General features: G+C 42.6%; 1 pseudogene; it reads left to right on the top strand.

Moving 5' to 3' along the window:
• The first annotated feature begins 6,323 nt into the window (after positions 1-6,323).
• LOC144283027 (SUMO-activating enzyme subunit 2 pseudogene) lies at positions 6,324-23,119 on the top strand (annotated as a pseudogene).
• Positions 23,120-23,929: the final 810 nt, after the last annotated feature.

Raw genomic sequence — 23,929 nt, 5'->3', positions numbered from 1 at the left:
GGCAAAGGGAGAACAACCAGTGGGTAGATGAGCTAGGATTGTTTCACTGAAAAATTTCATACACACAATATAGGAATAGAAAATACATGTCTCCTAACATTTAACAAGAGAATAAATGAATGCTGATAGCAACAACAGATGTCCACTACCAATAGAAAGACTTAGTTTTAAATACGTAGATACATAGAACAAAATATATGCATCCAAATGGTTAGATTCCTTAAGCTTTTTAGTTATAAAAGAATATTGAACCCACCTGTTATGAAAACACCATAATGCCCTTTAGATACTGTACTTCACAATTATTGTCTTTTATCTAATTTAGTGTGTTTCTGTCTATGAAAAGTAACCAAGTATAAAAGTGGACTTTAGCTGAGTGAAGTAAGTCAGTCGGTGAAGGACAAACATTATATGTTCTCACTCATTTGGGGAATATAAATAATAGTGAAAGGGAATATAAGGGAAGGGAGAAGAAATGTGTGGGAAATATCAGAAAGGGAGACAGAACATAAAGACTGCTAACTCTGGGAAACGAACTAGGGGTGGTGGAAGGGGAGAAGGGCGGGGGGTGGGAGTGAATGGGTGACGGGCACGGGGGGTTATTCTGTATGTTAGTAAATTGAACACCAATAAAAAATAAATTAAAAAAAAAAGTGGACTTTATGTTAATGCCCTAGGATTAAATGAGTTGCCAGAAGAATATGGTTGAGAGCTTAGGGAAAACAAACAAGACAAAGAGGAGATTCATACTGATCTGGACCTGATTCTACAATATAAGTTCTATGAGATCAGACTCCTTGTCTTCCCTGCTCACCATTTTATCTTTCCCTAGTGTCTAGAATGTGGCCTCTGACATATAGTAGATGCTCAATAAGCATTTGTGGATTGGATAAATTGCGGAGGGGGTAGGAATCAGAGAAAATTAAAATCTTGTTTGGAGTTACAGTGGCCCCAAAAAAGTAGTGTCAATTTGGAACTAAACTGTATTTCGACCTTAACTAAAAGGACCTAATTTCATGCTATCTAGGATGTATTCAGCTGACCTGGAAGAGTTCAAGAATTAAGGAACCAAAAATATCTGAAATGATAGGTAACACGATGGTAACAGATCTGGAACCTCAGCCTGGCCAGATGCAGGCCCTCCCCGTCCCCCAGAAAGAGGGAAGCCCACTGTCCTGGGCCTGCAGGATTTGGGTCCTGCCCACTAGCTGCACTGACGCTGCCCCTTTCTCCCTGCCCAACTTCCCCTCACCTCAGCTCCGGACATCCGGGACTTATTTAAACTCTGTTGCAAGTGCAATAAACCCGGCCCGGTGCCCCCACTGACCAGAAAAAAAAAAAAAAAAAAAAAAAAAGGAGTCTTACAGGTAATTTATTAATTCCCAACAATGACTGCATATTTAAAACACTTGGGGAGCTCTTTAAACAATTAAATTCCCAGGCGTCTATAATTTGCAGTAGTTCCCAAATGATTCTGACATACAGCTTGGGCTGAGAACTGTTCTACTACAACCACTCCATCCTTTAGAAGAGGCTGCACTTAAAAAGGTAAAGGATTCAGAATGTGATTTGATTATGTCAGTGTTTAGATATATTTTGAAATTAAATCATGAAAAAGAAATAGCTACTTCTTAATGTCAACCCTAGTCGATTCCTGAAATGAGTAAGTCTCAATCTTTCAAAATATTACCAGAACCAACTATTTTTATAGGCAGAGAAGGATGGTTATTCCAGCCCAGTAGTCTGCCTTGAAGGCCATGGGGAAGCCATTGAAAAGTTTTGCAAAAGTGTCATGATGAAAAGGTAGTTTCCAGAGATGGACCTGGCTATGGTGGAAGGATAAGTTTGAAGGAACAAGTAGAAAGACAGGGAGGTGACACAATAGCTATCCCAGAATGAGCCCTTGATCATCCAACATAAGATAGAGACAGTGAACATGAGCACTATCATGTAAAGCTGTCAACAGGGCTTCAGGACTATTGGCTTGGAAGAGTCAACGGTGAGCTGGCGCCCAGAGCAACTACAGGTGCCAGCTCTTGACTTAATCCAGTTTTGCATTCTAAACAGCTGCCTGGCCTGGAGCTGCCAGAAGCTCTTTTAAAGGAGGAGAAGGAAGGGTATAAAGGAAGAGAGTATAAAGCATGGGCCTGGGGGTGAGGGGCAGGTCTAACCATTTCATCTACCTGGGGAGCTTAACACTGTTGTGTTTTGTGACTAGAACCAAGTAAAGAGATGGTTGTCTCAGGAAAATCCACTTCCCGGCTACTTGGGTGACCTCCAAAGTCCTGCAGGACATTGGGCCATTGGGGAGAGGGGGTAGAGGAGTGACACCTTCTACTTGGTAGACACAAAGCTGTTTCATCACCATATTTTACTTAAGTAAAATTAAGTGTGCTAGATGAGTAAATCTATCCACCTCAAACACATTTTGCAAACCATCATCTAACCACTGAAAATTTTGTTTTCAAAATTTCCCTGATTGGATCCCATACCCAAGGTGCTGTGGGGTGTTCTGCATGTATTTGCAGATATGCATGCACAGTACCTACCTTTTGCAGAGGCAAAAAGTCACTCCAAGGTGAAATGATCCTGCTGAAAGAGCTTGTGGCTCTTCCAACAGAACTGAAGGGGTTGTGGGGGGAGAGGTGGTAGCCCAAGCAATCTGCCTCAGGCCAGCTCTGGTAGGGCCCCAGCCCTGTGAAGGAGCAATGCCATTCCTGGGAGCCCACTCCCCTCTGCCCTGGGGGGTTACCTGCGCCCCTTCAGATGCCTCCAGTAATGGGTCTTTCGAAACTTCCCTCAGGAGAGGATGCCATGGGCTAATAGACATCACTATCAGGAAGACTTTTGTGCTGCGCAGCTTATATTTTCTTTTCCGCAGTTTCAGCTCATTGCTCCTAATTACCTCCCCCTGGGCACCACCCCCCCCCTCCCCCCCAGCATACAGGATCAACAGCTTGGCCTGCCTCAGCACCTCTCTGCCAGAGGCTCTTCATTCAGAATGGCCCACTTAAAATGCAGCCCCACACTACCCAGCTCCAACTCAGGTACAGGTCCCTGGAGTTGCCCGCCTTCCTGCTACCCTGGCCTTGCTTGGGGCCTCCTACTGGCTAAGCCCAGGAGCCCCAGCAGGTGAGAGCACACCGCCATCTCCTCCCCCTTTCTCTGCCTGGGCTTTCTCATAGGGTCTGCGTTCCTCCAGTATGGGGGGCACAGCCGATGGAAGCAGAGCTCTGGGTACCATGCCAAGGGGACCCAGCATTAATTATTCTCTCTTCTCCAAGCAAAGGTGTGAGAGCTGTGCCCTGCAATGATCACGGACTTGGAGTACAGTCAGCACTACATCTACAGGCTGAAAACCAGAGAGGTTCATTCAATTCCCTCTCCTCCTGTGCCTTTTAACTCACTTTGAAATTCCTCGCGCTGCTGCAGGTGCCTCCGTGCTTTTTCCAAGGGCTAGAGCCCTGTGCAGATTTATTTGGTAACCATCGCAGGAATTTCAAAAAAAAAAAAAAAGAGAGAGAACTGGAGGAAGAAGCCAGGCCTGAAGTAATTAAGATGATTTGTTTCACATGGTTCAGGTAGGTACAAAGGGGAACCTGAACACAGAGAATGGAAGATCAAAGGGACAGCAGTAAGAAGGTGGAAGCTCAGCTCTGCCAAATGAAAACCCCTCTCCATATTTTTAGCTTCTCCCAGAGATAAAAGAGAGGAAGATAACATTTGTTTTAACGTTTGCTTTCAGCAGTTAGCTTCCAGAATAAAATATTCAAATGTATGATGCCAGATTTACAAGGTCATAAGATCTCCCCCTCTGAAATCATTTGTGGGTAGAAAACACTGCTCTACTTAAGCCCCAGGAATTGAGCTGCAGGAATGAATATTCCTTAGGAAGTACATGTACTTGGCAAGCTTATTGGTGGCTCTTGAGAATCCTCTCTGCAATGGGCCCTCTTCTGCCCCTGGCACCCTACCAGCCACGGTATGTAAAGGTAAGGTTGAGCAGCAGAGGAGCCAGTGCAGGGGGCACATGCATACATCTGAGCACACCACTTTTCAAAACCACGACATGGTATTTATGAAACAGCATGGTATTTGGCTGTGGGGTTCTCCTTCCCAACAATATGCATCACCAAGAATCAGCCATTGTATTATTTTCCAATGCTATTGATACCCCGGATCTTCTGATATTTTGCCACAAGTATATACACGTCTCTCCTCTGCTAACTCTGTGGCTTCCATCTGACCTGCACTGTGACACACCTGCTGCTCACTCATATTTCGTCCAGAGTTCCTTACAAGCCCTGGGAAGTTACACTTGTTCAGGACCACAGTGACAGATCTAGAGCTAGAATCTGGGGCTCTGGCAAAATGAAGAGGCTTTCTCTTTGTGGTTTTTCCTTTCTCATCCCCTTTCCGTAAGGTGACTGAGATTTCTTACCTCCTGTGAATATGACTAAATCTGAGTATTACAGAGTGAATACTGAGCTTAGTATTTATAATATGCCCATTAAATCAGTACCATTCAGATAATCAATTTTAAAATTATCTGAATGCATGGCTGGGTGGCTCAGTGGTTGAGCATCTGCCCTTGGCTTAGGTCATGATCCTGGGATCAAGTCCCACATTGGGCTCCTCACAGGGAGCTTGCTTCTCCATCTGCCTATGTCTCTGCCTCTCTCTGTGTCTCATGAATAAATAAAATCTTTAAAAAAAATGGAAATAAAGAAACTAAGGTTGGGAAAGTTAAATCACTTACCCCAGTCAGGGCTAGCAGGTGGAGGATAGAGGGGTCTCTACTGCCTCTGTGAATAAACACCTGAATTCCTTTAGCACCACAGATAGCATTCACCGATGGCCTCCGAACAGCTGTGGAGACTAGACTGACCAAACAATCGAACATCCATGAGGTGTGTTTTCAGTGACTGCACTTTTGACAAAATTGACCTGAGTAGGTGTCACTTTGGGAGACTTCCCTCTACTTCACTAGCCTTTTCCTAGGAGGCTGCTGCCACGGTGGCGGTCTTGCTCCAGGCCCCCTGGAGGCCTACATACCATTGGTAGGAAATGTCGGCAGTATTGACCATGATTCTGGAAAGAAGCAAATTAATCTGTGCAGTGGTCTCCAACCCATGACATGGCCTCATTATCCCCTTGCTCTGAGCAGAAGGTTCCAGCCCATAACCCAGAAAAAAAACCCTGCAGACGCCCTATTGACTCCTCAGCTCCAGGGGACAGGGATGTCACAAGACTAGCTTCCCTGGACCAGGCTTCAACGGAGGTGTTTTTCTGTGGTGGAGAGAAATGTGTGGACAAAAGAGATGGCCTTTTTTGTGAGTATCAGCACTTCTCAGGCTTTGGCATACACACGAATCACTGGGGAGCTTGTTAAAACACATACTCTGTTTCAGCTGCTCTGGGGTCCTGAGATGCTACGTTTCTAGGAAGCTCCAACACAGTGCCCACACTGCTGGTCCCGATGCTGAGTAGCCAGGTTTTCTCTGCACATATGTTTTCACAGTGAAGCCCTTGATGTCGCATTTTGACAAAGAAGTTCTGTAAAGACCAGAAGCCGTGGCCTTACATCACTGCTATGAGTAGAAGGCTTTCTTCTGAAGCAGAGAACATTCTTCAAGTCACTCACCTGGGAAAAAGCCCTTCAGATCATCCAGAAAGGAAATTCCTCACCCTCTGCTGGAACTGCACATCCAAAGTCAAGGCTGGAGCAGTCCTTCAGGGATCAAGGATAGGCCACACATGAGGCCATAAACTCTACCATGTAACCCTTCCTGCTTGTAGTTCCTTTTGTGGCCATACTGACTCAGCTGTAAGTCATCCAGTGGGTTTGCCCCAACCCTCAGTGGACAGGTGCATGTGTCTGCCAGGGCCCACCAGGTTGCACGTGTGCCAGCAAGCATGTACCACCCATCTGTGTGCCCACTGTGGGGTGGTACAGACGGGCCCAAGGTTGGGCTAGCACTACACAGGGCTCCTGCCCCAGGCATCCCGCATGTGCACAGTCACTCCTGGTCATGTGTTTATGACCTAGCATCTGTGCAGTTCATCTGGGGCTCCGGAGCCACACTTGATTGTGTTCTTATTGACTCAATGTCTCCCAAAGTCAGATAAAACCCATGGCTGTGAACTAGGCTGGACCACGTTCTTTCCATCACATCTGCACACATACATGGATGTGTGTCCACATTCCTTCGAAACTGAAAGTCTAATTTTAGGAAAAAAATTTCCAGGGCATGGTGATAGCCTGAAGTTTAAAAACAAAATTTAAGTCTCAGAAACTTGGTTCCCCAATAATGCTGGTGGACATGACGTTGCCAGTGCTGTGGCTAAAGATGAGAACACAGCTCAAGAAAGGGAGACTGGGTGAGGCCAAGCAGCCTGGTTTAGCAACCCCTGCTAGAGGAGGAGATAGCATGCATGGTCTTTGCTTCTGATTAGCTAAGGGACTTGAGCATTGGGATTCCTTGAAAGGTCATTTCTCTAAACAGAAATAACCTAAGTTCTGATTTTCCCTAATAACATAACTACTTGGTACACATTTGGGCAACTATAAAATAATGCCGGTTCTAGAGGCAGAGAAGCTGTGGTCAGACCAGCCTTTAATGAGCAACCCAGGGCCTGGCCAGGTTTTGAAGGAACTAGCATATAGAGATATTAGCTGAACCTCAAAAACAATAGGTGCCTGCGCCCTCTAAGTAGCTCATGTGTTACAGATCTGACAAGTCTCATTGATTTAAATGGCTGGAGAACTGCTTGGATTTTAATCTCCTTCACCCTTATACCAAGGAGGTCACTGTTTAAATGCTTTTACTTAATAATGTAAACACCTGTCACACGCCAGGGGCAAAGCTATTAAGGAGAAGGATTATTTAAAGCAATGCTCCTGAATACAACATTGTTATTATTGTCTTATTCTCAGTTGCCAGGGCTTTTTTCTTAGGACTAGAGCCAATGGCCAAGTCACCTAGTGCTCTGTCCCCCAGAGAGATCTGCAGAGGGTTCCTTTGACCCATACACAGAATGAGCATCTGCTCACATGCTGTCATCTGAAGGTCCCCAAACATCTGACCTGCAAAGCCTCTTGCAGTCAACACCATGTGTCTACCAAAGTCCGTTATTAAAATGGAAAGCTATTTTCATAAAGGAGTATTAAGCCATTAACCTGGTAGCTACAAGGCACAGACTAAACTCTTTACAAAGTATCATCTCTTATACCTACAACAACCCTATGATTTAATGCTGTTGTCATCCCCATAATCTGAAGTACAGAATGGTTAAGTGACTTTCTCAAGGACACACAGTATCTAAGATTAGAATAAGAATTAGATAAGAATAAGAATAAGATTAGAATCTAGGGCTGACCTCAAAGCACCTACTTTTAGGAACCAAGCACTATGCTGTATTATCTCTCTCACTTTCAAGGGTCCATTAGTGTACCACATAACCTGATGAGATGAAAGCCTAAAGGAATGATTCAGAAGAGAGTAGAAAAAAATGAGCCAGAACCTGCAGGGCTGCTGGGGAGGAAGGGCCTGAGGCTAGACTCTAAGGCCTGGACTGGGGGCTCTGGAACAAAATATTGGCATCAGGAGGCCCAGGGGTTAGAACCCGAAGGCAAAGGACCCTAACACATTTAAGAAGATACCAAGGCTAAAGATGTAAGAGCACCACCTATAGCCCAGCTTAAAGAAGGGACAGCCCCTGCTCCCTGCTCTTTTATTTTTCCCAAACTGTCTCATCAGGGGAGGCACACCTGAGGCCAACACAAAAAGGCCTTCCCCACCCTTACCTGTCCATGTCTTCTGAATATTCACCATAGCATAAGCCTGGTCTTAGCAAAACCCAGGTCAGCCTGGACCCTGCCAACAGTACCCAAAGCCCCAATGTCTAACCAACTGTGGGTTAGTGACATTGGCCCTAGAAAGGAGGGCAAGCTCATGTGACAGTGCAGGTTGCAACAGACACTGGTCTTTAATCCAAGTTACCGATCAGATATTGGTGTGGTTTATCAAGACCACTCCTCCACAAACTTACCTTTGAGAGAAAAGCCAATCCCTTTGGCTTAGTCTCAGCACCTGAATTCAGGAGTGCTTTGATGAACAAACTCTTCATAATGATACAGAACAAGAAGAGAGGAAATGGTTTGTTCACTCAACAAATATTTATCGAACATCTTTTGTAAACCTGGCACTACCTTTGGTACCGGGAATAAAGCAAAGAATAAAGTTGTCAATATGCCCTCCCCATGTGGAGCTTTCAGTTGTGCAGGGACAGCAAATCAGTAAAAGGAGGGAAATAATGTTATGTTTTGAAAGAAAAATAATCAGAACATTGTTTCTCCAGGAGTGGTGGCCAAACCAGCAGCATCAGCATCACCCAAGAACTTGTTAAGGCACAGATCCTTAGACCTACTGAATCAAAAACTCTGGGCATAGAACCCAGCAATCTGGGTTTTAACAAGCCTATGAGGGGAATCTGATCTGTGCTAAGGTTCCATTGGGATATAAAGTAAGGGTGGGGAGAGGAGTATCTTTAGGTAGGATGATCAGGATAGGCCTTTGTGATATTCAGACTGAGACCTGAGAGATGAAAAAGAAACATCCCATGCAAAAGCCAAGAGAAAAAAGAATTCCAGAGACAGAGAACAGTAGGTGCAAAGTCCCTGTGGCAGGGAAAACTTGTTATGATCAAGTAACAGGAGAAAAGTATGACTATAGCATAATTATTAAAGAGGAAGCTGAGAACAGAGGCTAGATCCTGCAAGGAATTATAGACCTCAGTAAAAGGCATAAATTGAGAATTAACATAAATGCTCTAATGAAAGAAGCATGTTCCTATGTTATGAAGCATGAATCTAACCCAGATTGAGGGTCAGTGAGGGATTCTCAAAGGTAATGATTTTTGAGATAATCAACAAATACAAGATTACTAAGGAGCCATCATGTGCAAAGGCCCGGAGACAGGAAAGATCATGACACGGTCAGGAGAAATTATAATTTCCCTTTTTTTTTTTTTAATTTCCCTGACTTTAAAATAGGCAAAAGTGACTGGATAGTCTAACATACTCTTTCCTACTTACCTGTGCCTTCATTATCTTTGACCTACTTTATCACTATTGCAAATTGTAGAAAACTGAGAGTAATGCCATGACTCTTAACCAGAGAAATGCAAATTAATGTTGCCCAACGTGTAATTGATTATTGCCCTATGAATATGGCTAGCTTCACCTCTGTTAACCAATTCATTTCAGCATTTCTCTTTTATTTTTTTAGATTTTATTCATTTATTCCTGAGAGAGACAGAGACAGAGAGAGAGAGAGAAAGAAGCAGGCTCCTCGAAGGGAGCCCGATGTGGGACTCAATCCCTGGACCTAGGATCACACCCTGAGCCTACACTAAACCACTGAGCCACCCAAGCATCCCTATTTTAGCATCTCTTGATTGTATATATGTGCGTGTCTTCTATGTGTGTGCTGAATTCTCCTTTGAACCAATTGTAACCTCCTACTGATTCTTTCATTAATCAGTGAGTTTTTTAAAACTTTGATGGGGGCATCTAGGTGGCTCAGTTCAGTTAAACGTCCAACTCCCTTTTTTTTTTTTTTAAAGATTATTTATTTTAGGGAGTGCAAGTCTTAAGCAGACTCCTCACTAAGCAGTACTGAGCATGGAGACCAAAGAGGGGCTCCATCTCAGGACCCTAAGATCAAAACCTGAGCTGGAACCAAGAGTCAGAGACTTAACCAACTGTACCAATCAGGTGCCCCAAGCATCCAACTCTTGATTTCAGTTCAGGTCATCATCTCAGGGTTGTACAATGTAGCCCCGTGTTGGGCTCTCTACTGGGCGTGGAGCCTGCTTAAGATTCTCTCTCTCTCTCCCTCTCCCTCTGTCCCTCACACCCCCTCCTTAAAAAAAAAAAAATTCTTTGACACATTTGTTTATGTTTATATATGAGTTATAATTTTATCTCTTTTAGAAATTAGTTTTTAACAACAGGCTAGTGTGGTAGCAGGCTGCCAAATAACATACAGGACACTCAGTTAAATCTGAATTCAGATAAACAAGATTTTTTTGCATAAATATGTCCCAAATATCACATGAGATATATTCATGCTAAAAAAGTATTCATTGTTTATTGGACATGCAAATTTAGCTGGGCACCTTGTACTTTTATTTGCTAAATCTGAACACACAGTAGCATGGTCACTGCTGACTGTACTCCCACAGCAGGCCCCTATTTGCTCTCAGGGTTGGGAACAGAAAGAAACACCTTTCATTCAGTCTTTGACTTCTGCTTAGAGGCTACATCAACACATCTTAGGACTTACACAGTAGGATTTGATAATGTTTCAGATCTCACACACCCTCACCCCATCCAAAATTGCCTCTCTTCCCAGTGAGGATTCACTGCTTTAGTCTGAAGCTCTTCCATATTCAAGCTACCTATTAAAATGCAAATATCCCCCCATGAGGATATCTGAACATTGGCTAACATTTTAACAGGAATGAGCTGACATGATACACAAACCAAGCACTTGATGGGAGGCGGAACAGCAGCTTAGGAAAAGATGTAGGGAACAGGCAGGAAGGAGACCCCAAGAGAGGGGGAAGATATGCTGGAGACCTGGAGTCGTGCTTTAGTCCTCAGATCAATCTTGCAGGCAAAGTCTTTAATATAAAATCTGGGAAAGAATCATTTCAAATTTAAGGCCAAATGCTCTTGTTATTTCCCATGCTTTTCCCAAAATGTGATATAAGACACCTCCAAAAGGCCTATCCTCATGGAAATATATTTTTGACTCAGTGGGCATCCCCACAGGCTGGCAATAGAAAACACCTGCGAAATGGATAACCCCACACAGACGCATAAAAGGCAGTTCCAGTCACCAGCAGGGCTTCAATCACATTCCCCTGAGCCCAGTTAGGTCTCCGAGGAATTATTATCACTTTCTGCATGTAGAGGACAATGAATGGGCCTAGCTCTCCCTGGAATGTAGGAGTGGGAGCCTGGCAGACCAAATCTCTCCAGACTGAATAAATGCTGGCGGGGGGAGGGGGAGGCTCGGGGGAAGGATCACCATCCCCAAGAAGCATCCATCCCTTTTCAAGCAATGGCTCACACACCAACTTTGGATCCCAACTTCTGTAATATTTCTATGTTATAAATTGAATAGCGCAGCATGTGGTCAAGGAGCCATTACAAGCCCACTCAAACAAGATTTTTTTTTCCAGGGGACTTAATTTCCTACAATGTTGGAGCAATTATTCTCTTGGAATGTAGGACAGGCTCTCAGCCTGCCAGACAAAAACAAAAACTAAACCAAACATAAAAGCAAAGTCTCTGAAAGGATAACGCACGAGCAGACTTCCTTCTGAGCACCTGGAGGCCCCTCCCTCCCAAGCTGAAACTGCTAGATCACTCTAATGAGAACAGATGGCACCTGTCGGGAGATGGCCTCCACATTACATGCTTCCCATGTCCTCCTCCTGAAACCAGATTTTAGCAGATTTGGAGCTGGTTTAAGTGTTAGCCTAGTCATGTGCCAGGAAAGTGGGATGTTAATATGCACTAATACATTTGCTGCTGATTTTTGGAGAGCTCAAGGCACTTCATAACAGAGGAGGTGAAGTCTTCAGGAGGGCCAACTTCAAGGATGGAGGAAAAGGTTGCCACGAACAGCCCACAGGAGGTGACTCATCTAGTCATTGGCAGAGAAGAAATTATACCCCCAACCCCCCACTCCATGATTCCAGCTACCTGATGCCAACATATGACTGGAACACGGAACAGTCCAGGTGCAGGGTGTGGAGTGTGGGAGGGCAAAGATTCCACAGGAGGGTCGGGAAGCTCATTTGAGGTAGAAGAGGCTAGGCTGAACCTGGTACCTCTGGTCAACCCCGCCCTCACCCCTGCAAGTGGAGGTCACCTGCCTGCATGTGGTAGTCATTTCTTAGCCTTTCAGGTTTCAGCAAGTGGATCGGGGTGACCTTAGAACACCACTGCAGGGGTATCCGCAGAATAAAGGCAGAGAGAGAGCTAGGTTTCCAGAGCAGCAAACTCCTGCATTTTAAACTCTACTTTTCACAAAAGGTGTTTCATTGTCGTCATAATTGCCAAATTTAAATTACTTCTATTTTCAGGTCTCAGGAAGCCATAAAGAGAGAAAGGAGAGATTTTCACGGTGAGAAATGAGAAATGATGAGGGGAAGAGGGCAGCCTGTGGAGCAGAGACATAAAGAGGAAAAATGTTTCTGGAATCAGCTGCGCTGAGGCTGAGTCTGGAAAGGAAGGAGAAGTGGCAGCAGGTGAGTGGACAGGGAAAGGGGGAAGGGAGAGAATCTGGACATAGAGCTTTGAATCAGGTCAGAGGTAAGCCCCAAAGGAAGTTCTAGGAAGGAACTTTTCAACAAGAGTCATTGAAAACGAGTATGAAAATGAAGCAGAAACTGAAATCATGTTGTTTTGTGTGCCTGTGACCAGTGTTCACCAAGGATGGTGAACCCTGAGTTCTAGATTTCTTCTTCTAGATTTCTTCTGTGTCTTTAAAAAAAATAATAGAGCAAAAAACAGGAGTTGTTGGAGAAATGACATTGATAATATAGTGACTTATAAGAAATACATACTTGGTCTTCCTTCCGTTTCTGGCACAGAGCTTCTAAAACCCTAGGAATTCCGTAAGTAATAAGAGTGATCAAGGCTTCTTTTTTCATGCCAATGTGGTGGCTTTTAGATGCCCCTAGGCCACCTGAGGATGAGGCCTGGCTGGCAGAGGAACCCACCTGGTGATGAGAGGGTTGGAATCTTTAGTCTGGGAGAGAAGTACCGGAGCTTGGCTCAATCCCCAGTGGCCAATGAGTTAATCAATTATGCCTGTGTAATGAAGCCTGCATAAACCCCCAAAAGGATAGGGTTTGGAGAGCTTCCAGGTTGGTGAAGAGGTGGAGATTCAGGAAGAATGGAAGCTCCACACCTCTTCCCCACATGCTGCCCTATGGATCTCTTCCATCTGGCAGTTCCTTTTATAATAAAACAGTCATCTAGGAAGTAAAATATTTCTCTGAGTTCTGTGAGCCACTCTACCAAATTAATCAAACACAAAGAGGAGGTCATAGGAACCTCCAATTTATATAGCCAGTCAGAAGTACAGGTAATAACCTGCATGTGTGTCTGTCATCTGACCATCTCCCCCACCTGGGAGGACAGCGGGGCTGACAGACTTACAGGACAGACTCCTTAACTTGTGGAATCTGATACTATCTCCAGCTAGACAGTGTTGGAATTAAGCTGAAGTATTGGACACCCTCCTGAGGTTTAGCAATTTCTTGGTGTTCTGTGGGAGGTCTCTTGCCCCCTCACCCCACCCCACACACACACATACACACACACAGGGATTGGGTCCAGGAACCTAAAACAATATAGGCTGTCAACATAGGCTGAAATCCTTTTCCCCATTATTGTTCTTATATCAGCTAAGTGTGTGTGTGTGTGTGTGTGTGTGTACACTTTTCAATAATTTTTAAGGGCTTTGTGCAGGGGTGAACTCCACTTTAGTTTCTAAATAGATGATCCCTGGGATCCCTGGGTGGCTCAATGGTTTAGCGCCACCTTCAGCCCAGGGCGTGATCCTGGAGTCTCAGGATTGAGTCCCACATCAGGCTCCCTGTGTGAAGCCTGCTTCTATCTCTGCCTGTGTCTCTGCCTCTCTCTCTCTCTCTCTCTCTCTCTCTCTCTCTGTGTGTGTGTGTGTGTGTGTGTGTGTGTCATCAATGAATAAATAAAATCTTTAAATAAATAGATGATCCCTCTAAGTAATATCCAGAAACATAAAAAAGTGATTATCTAAAAAAAAGTGATTATCTCTTGGTAATTAGGGCAGATAACTCTCCTTGATTGAGTACTTATTACATATACAAACATTATATAATGTAGTTTTTATAAAAACTGTGCATTATTCTCCCAGTTTACAAAAGAAGGAACTTAGTCTCTGGGTGTTAAATAAATTGCCCAAGTTTACTAGTATGGATTAAATGCTTGCATGAAAAAAATAAAATAAAATAAATGCTTGTGTGTCCCCCCAAAATTCATATGTTGAAGCACTTAACCCCCAATGTGATGATAGTGGGAGGTGAGACCTTTATAAGGGAATGAGGCATGAGGGTGGAGCCCTCACGAATGGGATTGGTACCCTCACAAGAAGAGCTAGGGGACAGCCACATAAGGACACAGCACGAAACAAGAAGAGAGCTCTCACTAGGAACTGATCAGCCCAACACCTTGACCTTGAATCTCCCAGCCTCTAGAACTGCAAGAAATCAATGTATCATTTAAGCTACCTAGTCTTTAATAGCATTTTAAGCTGATTGCAGTTACACACCCAGTAAATACTGGAGCAAGGACTTGGTACAAAGTCAGTACTCTTTCTACTACACCAGACTGCATCTCAGCAGCAGCTTCACTCAACCCAACTCAGCTGGACATGACAACCACAGTAATATCCTTGTATATATGTGTCTCATAGAGTTAACAAAGCACTTTCACATCTAGCACTTAGGGTGTTATAAAAAAGTAAGGTCTGGAATCTTTAGACCTCAAATCCTAGATCCTAATACCCAGTGCAGAGACCCATCATGGCATATTATTTCTAACAGAAATAAACCGGTGAAACAAACTTTAATAACATGCAGCGCTGCTGAGGATTCTCTTGCACCTGGCTGAACATGCCATGTGGCATGAACTTTCTGGATAATCATTTAGTAATAAAAGTTTTTAAAAGCCACATTCTTTGATCCAGTAACTCTGCTTCCAGTACTGTCTTACAGGTGAGGAATGCATAGAAAGATTAATAAAAAGGATATTCATCACAAGATAATAAATAAGACTCAAAATTTGGAAATAGCCTGAAAGCCCAAAAATGCATTAATTGACCAAATAGTATATATTTATAACCTAATACCATACATCCACTACATATCATGCCATCGAAGTATACACAAAGGTATATGCAATGTTCCTAATATTAACACTTTAGGTGAAAAAGCAAGTCAGAAAACAGTATATAAGGTATATGGTTCCCAATTTTATTCTTAAAACATGTCTACACATAAATGTGACCAAACATAAATGCACTTACTGTTATCAATAAGGTTGCCTCTGGATGAAAGTTCTAGGTAATCTTTCCTTTTCTCTATATTTTCCTAAATCATCTGTACTGAACATGTATCTTTTCTAATCAGAGAAAAAGAAAATAGAATGTAATTTTTTGTTTATAATATTTGTACAGTAAAGCCTCCTTGCTAATCATTTCTTTGCCAAGAGGCCTCACACTCACATTCGCACCCACCCTTGGCCTCAGGTTGGAATTCAGGCCCATCTGCATCATCATCATCCCTCCCAATGTTCTTGCCATTCACATATGAGACTTGCTCTTAGCTTCTCTCCAGCATAGTTCCTTCTGTTTCTATATAGAAAGTCCCGGATAATTTTCTTTCTTAAAAAACTGAATTTTCGGTTGAAAATTTGGAAGCTTGGCAAATACCAGGTCACAGCCCCTGTGATAACTAGCCTCACAGGTGATGTTTTCCCGAACCTGACTTGGAGCAAGCAAAGAGATCATCACTTCACTTCTAAATAGCCTCCAATCAAGCAAACATTTCAATTAAAAAGTTTACTTGAGGTTTTGTGTTTTTTTTTTTATTGCTGTGCACACACACAAATATACCTGCTATGTCTTTTTTGAGGAAGGAGTGCAGGGAACAATAACTAGGAGGCAATATAATCAAGGATTTCATCTCTCCTGTCTTATTTCTTATCCTACCATCTTGTACTCTCTGACCGGCCAATTTAAAATAAGTTTCCAGAGGCCCCTGGGTGGCTCAGTTGGTTAAGCATCTGACTCTTGGCTTTGCCTCAGGTCATGATCTCAGGGTTGTGGGATCAAGCTCCACATCAGACTCCTCATCCAGCAGGGAGTCTGCTTGACACTCTCTCTTTCTCTCTCTCTCTCTCTCTCTCTCAAAGTAAATAAATCTTTCAAACAATAAAGATAAAATAAGTTTCCAAACTGACATGCTGTCCACACCTTGGAACTTGCACACTTTACCATTCCTTCAAATTGACCTATTAACTCTAATACATCCTCAGGGTCTCAGTTTGAACACCTGTGCTCCAACAAGCCTTTTCTGACCTCCAAGACGGGGTCAAACAGCTTGTATCACTCTGACTGCTCTTTATTAGAATTGCCTCTTTCACTTGTCAGTATCTCCACCTGGACTATAAGCATCTACAAGGTAGGGACTGTGTCTTATCTACCTTTGTTTCTCTGGCATGTGGTGTGATGTCTGGCACAAAGTAGATACTCAGTAAATGTTGGTTAATGAATAAAGGTATCATGCCCCCACCCCCACCCAAAGTCCCTAGCAGTTCTTGCTCCACACACAGCAGCCACTGATAGGACCACACAGTATATCCTACAGTGTCCACAAATGCTGTATTTTAGTTACTCATGGAGTCTGGCTCCAGGCATGGAAGCTTTGGAAGCTGCTGGTTATGATGCTTGGGATCAGATAAACTTAAAAAACTAGAGTGAATGATCCTATATCTACATCTGTCTGTTAAAATATTTAAAAGGGAATTTATCCCTTTAATGCAAAGTTCATCCCACCTACAACTCCAGTAGTAGTGGGCTAGCAGGGTAGTGGCCCTGTTAGAGATTTACTTAGACATGTTTAAGTGTCATGCTGTAGTCCTTGCTGACTGCATTGCAACTCAATGCTGAATAGGCATTTTTTTAAAGATTTGATTTATTTATTCATGAGAGACAGAGAGAGAGACAGAGAGAGAGAGAGAGAGAGTCAGATACACAGGCAGAGGGAGAAGCAGGCTCATGCAGGGAGCCTGATGTGGGACTTGATCCCGTCTCCAGGATCATGCTCTGGGTGAAGGCGGCACTAAACCGCTGAGCCACCAGGGCATTTTTTAACAAGAAGAAATGATTCAGTGGGTGTGAATTGGCAAATGTGCTACTTTAATGGCTATTCATATTAGCTCTGTGTAAAAAGGTCCCAGGTTATGTCTCCATCTAGTCTGGTGTTTATTTAGTGTTCAGTGTTAGTTTGAGTAATAAGCCCCTTAGCTTTGTGACAGATTGTCCTTTAAACACCAGACCCATCAGCACGCTGCCCTTGAGTTCCTGCTAACCAGAGAAGATTCCTAGGGAGTAACTCCTCGGCCCCATGGGAGTTTGTGAAATGTGAAATTGGAGGTCAGTGACAGCGTAAACAAATCTGAAAATAGCTCTTATGAAAAATCTGCTCTGCAATATAGAACCCACTTCTGCTAGAGCTGGTTGAGACCTTCCATGGGTCCCAGATCCCTCCCACTGAGACTAGTGGGAGGTAGGAAGAAATGTGGATTTAGCACTTGTAGCTGACTTGGAAAGGCCAAGTTTGGATACAACTAAATCTTTGTAGAGTTTTTTTTTTTAATTTTCATTTATTTATGATAGTCACAGAGGGAGAGAGAGAGAGGCAGAGACATAGGCAGAGGGAGAAGCAGGCTCCATGCACCGGGAGCCCGACGTGGGATTTGATCCTGGGTCTCCAGGATCGCGCCCTGGGCCAAAGGCAGGCGCCAAACCGCTGCGCCACCCAAGGATCCCTTTGTAGAGTTTTTTTAATCCCAGGGTCTTTTTCTACACCTCTGTAGGGACAGAAATAGATAAAATACTCTTATCTTTGTTTTATTGATGGAGAAAGCAAAGCTTAGAGAATGGCTTTCCCCATGTGGAAGGTGCTACTTGATAAGTCAGTAGTGGCACTTAGGATTCTGGAGCCTAGAACATGTCCTGACCACTTGCTCATGTGTCTGACACAGTGTCTGGCATATAACACTTGGGCATACAATAAATGCTTATTGAGTAAATGAATGATGAATGAATGAAACAAATGTCCCTCAAATTCCTTCAGAGAAATAAGTCTCTTGACCCCAAAGGTTATCTATAAAACCTCAATTTAAACTTCATTCTTATTCTTTGAAATATCTACCAGTAGCAAATTATCATTGCAAAATAGAATTTCAATCCTTATAGTTGGTAAAAATACTTTATTAGTATTGAAAGAAAAACACAATTTTTTAAAGTTCTCATTGAATTCATAGATCTCAGTTAATATCAGCCAATCTCATTTAAAGGGAAACTGTACCAGATTATAAGCCCTTAAGGGAGGGCTGGTCTGAATGTTGTCCTTTATGAGATCCTCAGCATCTTCGCCTGGTACTCTCTTCCTCTGAGAATAATGATGGTGATCTGATTGTGGCCAAACTCCACCCTAAATAGGAAAGGATAGCTCTCCCTGCCAGCCAGTGAGTGCCATGCACAACAGGAGAGTTCTGGAGAATGATGCTTGAATGCACTCTAGCTAAGCAGAGCTCACGTCCAGCTGGGCATTCAGAGAACGTATCACAGGGAAGGTGGAATGTAAACTGGGCCTGGCAACATGAAGAGGACTTGGTGACACAGAGAAGAAGGAGGAGAGCTTTAGCAATGAAGAAAGGGGAGTCTTTTCCTTTCCTGCTGATTTGCTGCCTCTTAAACTGGATTTGCCAACAAAGACAGGCCTCGAGGATATCAGAAGTCCTGGCCAAACCTCAAAAGACTGCATGGGTTTTGAGTAATGCCCAATCAGAAAGGACATAATAGAAAGATAATTAAAAATCTGGGGGCACCGGGGTAGCACAGTCATTTAAGCCTCCAACTCTTTTTTTTTTTTTTTAAGATTTTATTTATTTATTCATGACAGACACAGAGAGAGTGAGAGGCAGAAACACAGGCAGAGGGAGAAGCAGGCTCCATGCAGGGAGCCTGACTTGTGACTTGATCCCAGATCTCCAGGATCACACCCTGGGCTGAAGGCGACGCTAACCCGCTGGGCTGCTGAGGCTGCCCTAAGCCTCCAACTCTTGAGTTTTGGCTCAGATCATGATGTCAGGGTCGTGAGATGGAACCCCATGTCAGCTCCATGCTCAGTGGGGAGTCAGAGAATCCCTCACCTTCTTCCCCTGCCCCTCCCCCCAGCCCATGTTTGCTCTTGTTCTCTCTCTCTCTCTAATAAATCTTATCTCTTTTTTTTTTTTTTAAGATTTTATCTATTTACTTGACAGAGAGATAGCATAAACAGTAGGAGTGGCAGACAGAAGAGGGAGAAGCAGGCCCCCTGCTGAGCAGAGAGCCTGATTGGGGATCATGACCCAAGCCAAAGGCAGTTGCTTAACTGACTGAGCTACCCAGGCGTCCTTAGAATAAATAAATCTTAAAATAAAAAAATAAAAAAATAAAAAAAAAACACCCTAAATAAACTGTTATTCCTCAATGAAAAAAATCATCTGAAATCGCTGGAGGAAATTATTCTTTTCTACTACTTTGTCTTCATTCTCCCCACTTCTGAGTATAAAAATGACTTTGGACTACCCAGATCCTATTCTTGAAATCTGAAGTTTGTTTTCTAGGCTCTGAAACTTGCCTATGTTTTCTTTTTCTTTTTTTTTTTTTTAAGATTTTACTTATTTATTCATGAGAGATACAGAGAGAGGCAGAGACATGGGCAGAGGGAGAAGCAGGCTCCCTGCAGGGATGGGACCCAATCCTCAATCCAATGTGGGATTCAATCCCAGACCCCAGGATCATGCCTTGAGCTGAAGGCAGATGCTCAACCACTGAGCCACCCAGGTGTCCCTGTTTTCTTATGTTTCCTAATGACAGGCCCACACCCCTCCACAGGGGGTCCTTGAAGTCAACTATTGTGTCTTTTTGGTGTGTATTTCCGTAACCTACTGCCAAATCATACGCAGGTATTCCATAAACATTTTCTAAAAGAATCTGTTTGGCCAAATAAGTGCCCAGAGTTATTCTATGGCCCTGTCTCTTCTCGTACATCAAAATGTACTCCTAGCAAAGGAGCTGATCACTTCAGCCACATTAAGATCTAACTAACACCACTTAGTATGTTCCCTGCCCAGTGACATTTTAAGTCCCATGTAAATTGAATTTTTTCACAAACAGACTTGGGAGATAGTTCAAGGCTAAGTAGGAGTGTTTTTTGTTTCTAAGCAAATAGGTCTATCTTCGTAAGGCTGACTTTGAAGCCAGCTCTTATCAAAAAGATGAAGTGAAATTTTGGCATACTTATAAAAGGGCGGTATAGTTGATCCTGTGATAACAGATTTGAGCTGCAAAGAGCTGCCAAAAAAAAAAAAAAAAAAAAAAGCTACAGTCTACCCTAGCAACACTTATTAAGATGAGATTTAACCAAAGACTATAAAATCTTAAATGGTAGATAATAAGGTCAAGCTAAGTTACTATTTTCAGCTCAGAACAGATGATAAGACAGGAGGACATAAATGGAAATTAAAAGAAAAGGGATTCAGAACAGATCAGAAGGTCACCAAAAATAATCAATGGCTGAAATGACTTTCTGGACTCATTCACTTGTACAGAAAATATTGGGTCATTGAAAAAGTAATGAGATGATATTCTTGGGAAATGGAATAGTTAAAATGAATGAGTCCAGATAGGCCCAGAGACTTTAATCATTCTGAAAAGTAACACTTGCTGGGACACTCTCTCCTCAACCAAGTTGAAATTTCATTCTAGGGATAACTAGGTATATGGTAAGAAGACTTCACTTTTCACATTCCCTGAGTATTTGTAGTTCCTTCAAAGTTATAATGGTATATAATATCAAGGGGCCTTTTATGAGTGCTGGCTCCTACAGGATCTTAACAAGAAAAATGAGCAAGACAACCACTAGAGACATGGAGACTTGGAGTTCATTCTCAGCCAGGCTCCCATCCAAAGTTGAAATCTCTGTGTACACACAAATCATGCATCTGCCAATGCATAATTCCAGGGCCAGGACAATGCCGAGGCAGCCTACTCTGCTACTGGGCAGCTGTAATTGTTAGACAGCCAAAATTGTTTCTTGCAGGGTCTGGTCTTCCTAGTGTCTACCCAATAGGCAGATCCTTTGTATCTACACCACATGTGTCTACTTCTGCTTCTAAATAGTAACTAGCAAATATTTAAAGGTAACACAAGCTAAGTTTTCTCTTTTTCAAGCTATATATCCCCATTTCCTTCATATGGCATATTTTCCAGATTCTTTGCCCTCCTGACCACCATCTTTGCAAAGACTGTTAATGTTCAATCATGCACACTCATATGAACATACACACACATACATATCTTAGAGTGGAGTCCTCCAAATTGAACATGTGTCCCCAGATGAAACCGGGCATTGTATCAGCTACCTTCTTTGATCTAGAGATGCCTACTCTGTTTACACAGACAAATAATAGTAGTAGTAGCTACTATTTATTACAGTCTACCATATGCCAGGTACTGGGCTAGCCACTTTGCATAGGTTATTTCTAATCACAACCACAGCCAATTTTAATATTCCTATTTTATAGATAAAAAAATTAAAACTCAGAAAGCAAATAACTTGCTCACCTTCATAGGACTAGGAAAATTGAAGAAAAACATGCTGATTAAGAAGTATCCCCTGATAGAGCTGACCTAAAGCTTCCTAGAAACCAATGGAAGCTGTAGCAGAGCATCTAATGAATATGGTGACATTAAACATATTTCCACTAAGGAATGGGCTATGATTGGTTAAACTGTTTTACACCTTTTAAAATTTAAATTCAATTTGTCAACATATAGTATAATACCTAGTGCTCATCCCATCAAGTGCCCTCCTCACTGTCCGTCCCCCAGTTACCCATCCCCCCACCCACCTCCCCTTCTGCAACTGTTTGTTCGGTTCCCAGAGTTAGGAGTCTCTCATGGTTTGTCTTCCTCTCTAATTTTTCCCACTCAGTTCCCCTCCTTTCCCTTATGATCCCTTCCACGATTTCTTATATTCCACATATGAATGATCTGGTTAAACGTTTTACCAAGCTTTTTAAAGATGATATCCAGTATCTGTTAACAATGGACAAGCTATGGTGGAAAAGGAAACCACCAGTTCTGTTGGACTGGGCTGAAGTACAGAATCAAGGAGAAGAAACCAATGAATCAGATCAACAAAATGAACTCCAGTTAGGTCTGCAAGACCAGCAGGTTCTAGAGTAAAGAGCTATACACCTCTTTTTTTTTTTTTTTTCAAAGAGCATTGAGACTTTGAGAGTTCATTTAACAGAAAAGGAAGATGGAACTGAGCTCGTGTGGGGCAAGGATGACCTGTCTACAATGGGTCACCTCTGCTGCAGACCTCATGCTGCTTATTTTCAGTATGAATATGAAGAGCAGATTTGGTAGAAAATTAATGGCAGAGAACATTATTCCTGCTATTGCTACAACTAATGGAGTGATTGCTGGGTTAATAGTACTAGAAGGATTGAAGACTTTATTAGAAAAGCAGACCAGTAGAACAATTTATTTTTTAATAAATAGCCAAATGCAAGAAAGAAACTTCCTGTACCTTGGCACTGGATCCTCACAATCCCAATTGTTAGACATGTGCCAACAAGCCAGAGTGACTGGCTGAACATCCACAAAATGACTGTTCTCCCATTACAGGATAAGATAGTGAAAGAAAAATTTGCTATGGTGACTCCAGATGTCTAAATTGGAGATGGAAAGGAACAATCCTAGTATCTTCAGAAGAGGGAGAGGCAGAAGCTAATAATCACAATAAGCTGTCAGAATTTGGAACTGGAAATGGGAGCCTGCTTCAAGCCGATGACTTTCTTCAAAACTACACTTTATTGATCAACATCCTTCATAGTAAGGCCCTAGGGAAGGATGTTGAACTTGATGTTGTTGGTGATTCCCCAGAAAAAGGGAGGCCCCAAACTAACTGAAGATGATGCCAAAAGCATAAGTAGCAATGGCAGTGACGATGGAGCTCAGCCTTCCACGTCCACTTCACGGGAGCAAGATAATGCTCATAGTTGATTCAGATGAAGAAGGTCCTTCAGATAATGCCAACATCAACAAAGAGAGAAGTCACAAGAGGAAATTGGATAAGAGAGAATATCAGCGCAAAGAGGTCATGTGCACAACAGACAGAAGAGCTTGATAATGTTATGGCTTTAGATTGAACAGAAAGATCTCTAAACAGAACCTTCTGACTGCAGTAGGTCATCTGGGCAGAACCAGCTTCTTTGTTATGTCTCTTGTTCCAAAGGGGGGAAAAAATGACACCAGTGACTTGAAAAAAATGATTCTGCTCCTTTGAAAGCACTCATTTGGCTAGAATAATTAGAAACATGCAGTATGCTGTATTCATAGTAGGAATATAGTTTTAAAATCCTTCAAAGTGTGTGCATAACTATTTGTGAGATTAAAGAACACAATGCATGTTGCCTTTCTAATGTAAATAACCTTAGGTATCATTTAACAGTTTTAAAATATCATAGTTTAGGGCACCTGGGCAGCTCAGTGATTGAGCGTCTGCCTTTGGCTCAGGTCGTGATCCTGGGGTCCTGGATCAAGTCCCACATCGGGCTTCCTGCAGGGAGCCTACTTCTCTCTCTGCCTAGGTCTCTGCCTCCCTCATGTGTCTCTCATGAATAAATAAATAAAATCTCAAAAAAAAAATAGAATATCATAGTTTAGTCAAGTTGATACCTGGTTATAAATATTATGCTTTTATTTTTTGTTAGAATTATTTTTAGCCTAGATCTAACCATTTTCATACTCTTAACTGACTGAAACAGATTCAAAGAAGTATCAAATGCCATGCACTGAAGCCTGTTTTTAAATGTTAACTGGCACTATGTACACTAATGTAAAACAGTGTTCATTTACTCAAGTTTTCAGCCTGTTACTGCCTGGTATGTCTGTGTAAGGAGCCAATTTTTGTGTATTGTTATAGTTTCAGGTTATTTATATATGATGTTTCATTAAAA

The sequence above is a fragment of the Canis aureus genome, chromosome 14, assembly GCF_053574225.1.
Source record: "Canis aureus isolate CA01 chromosome 14, VMU_Caureus_v.1.0, whole genome shotgun sequence".
Lineage (NCBI taxonomy): Eukaryota > Metazoa > Chordata > Mammalia > Carnivora > Canidae > Canis > Canis aureus.
This window is presented reverse-complemented; position numbering and strand designations above follow the sequence as displayed.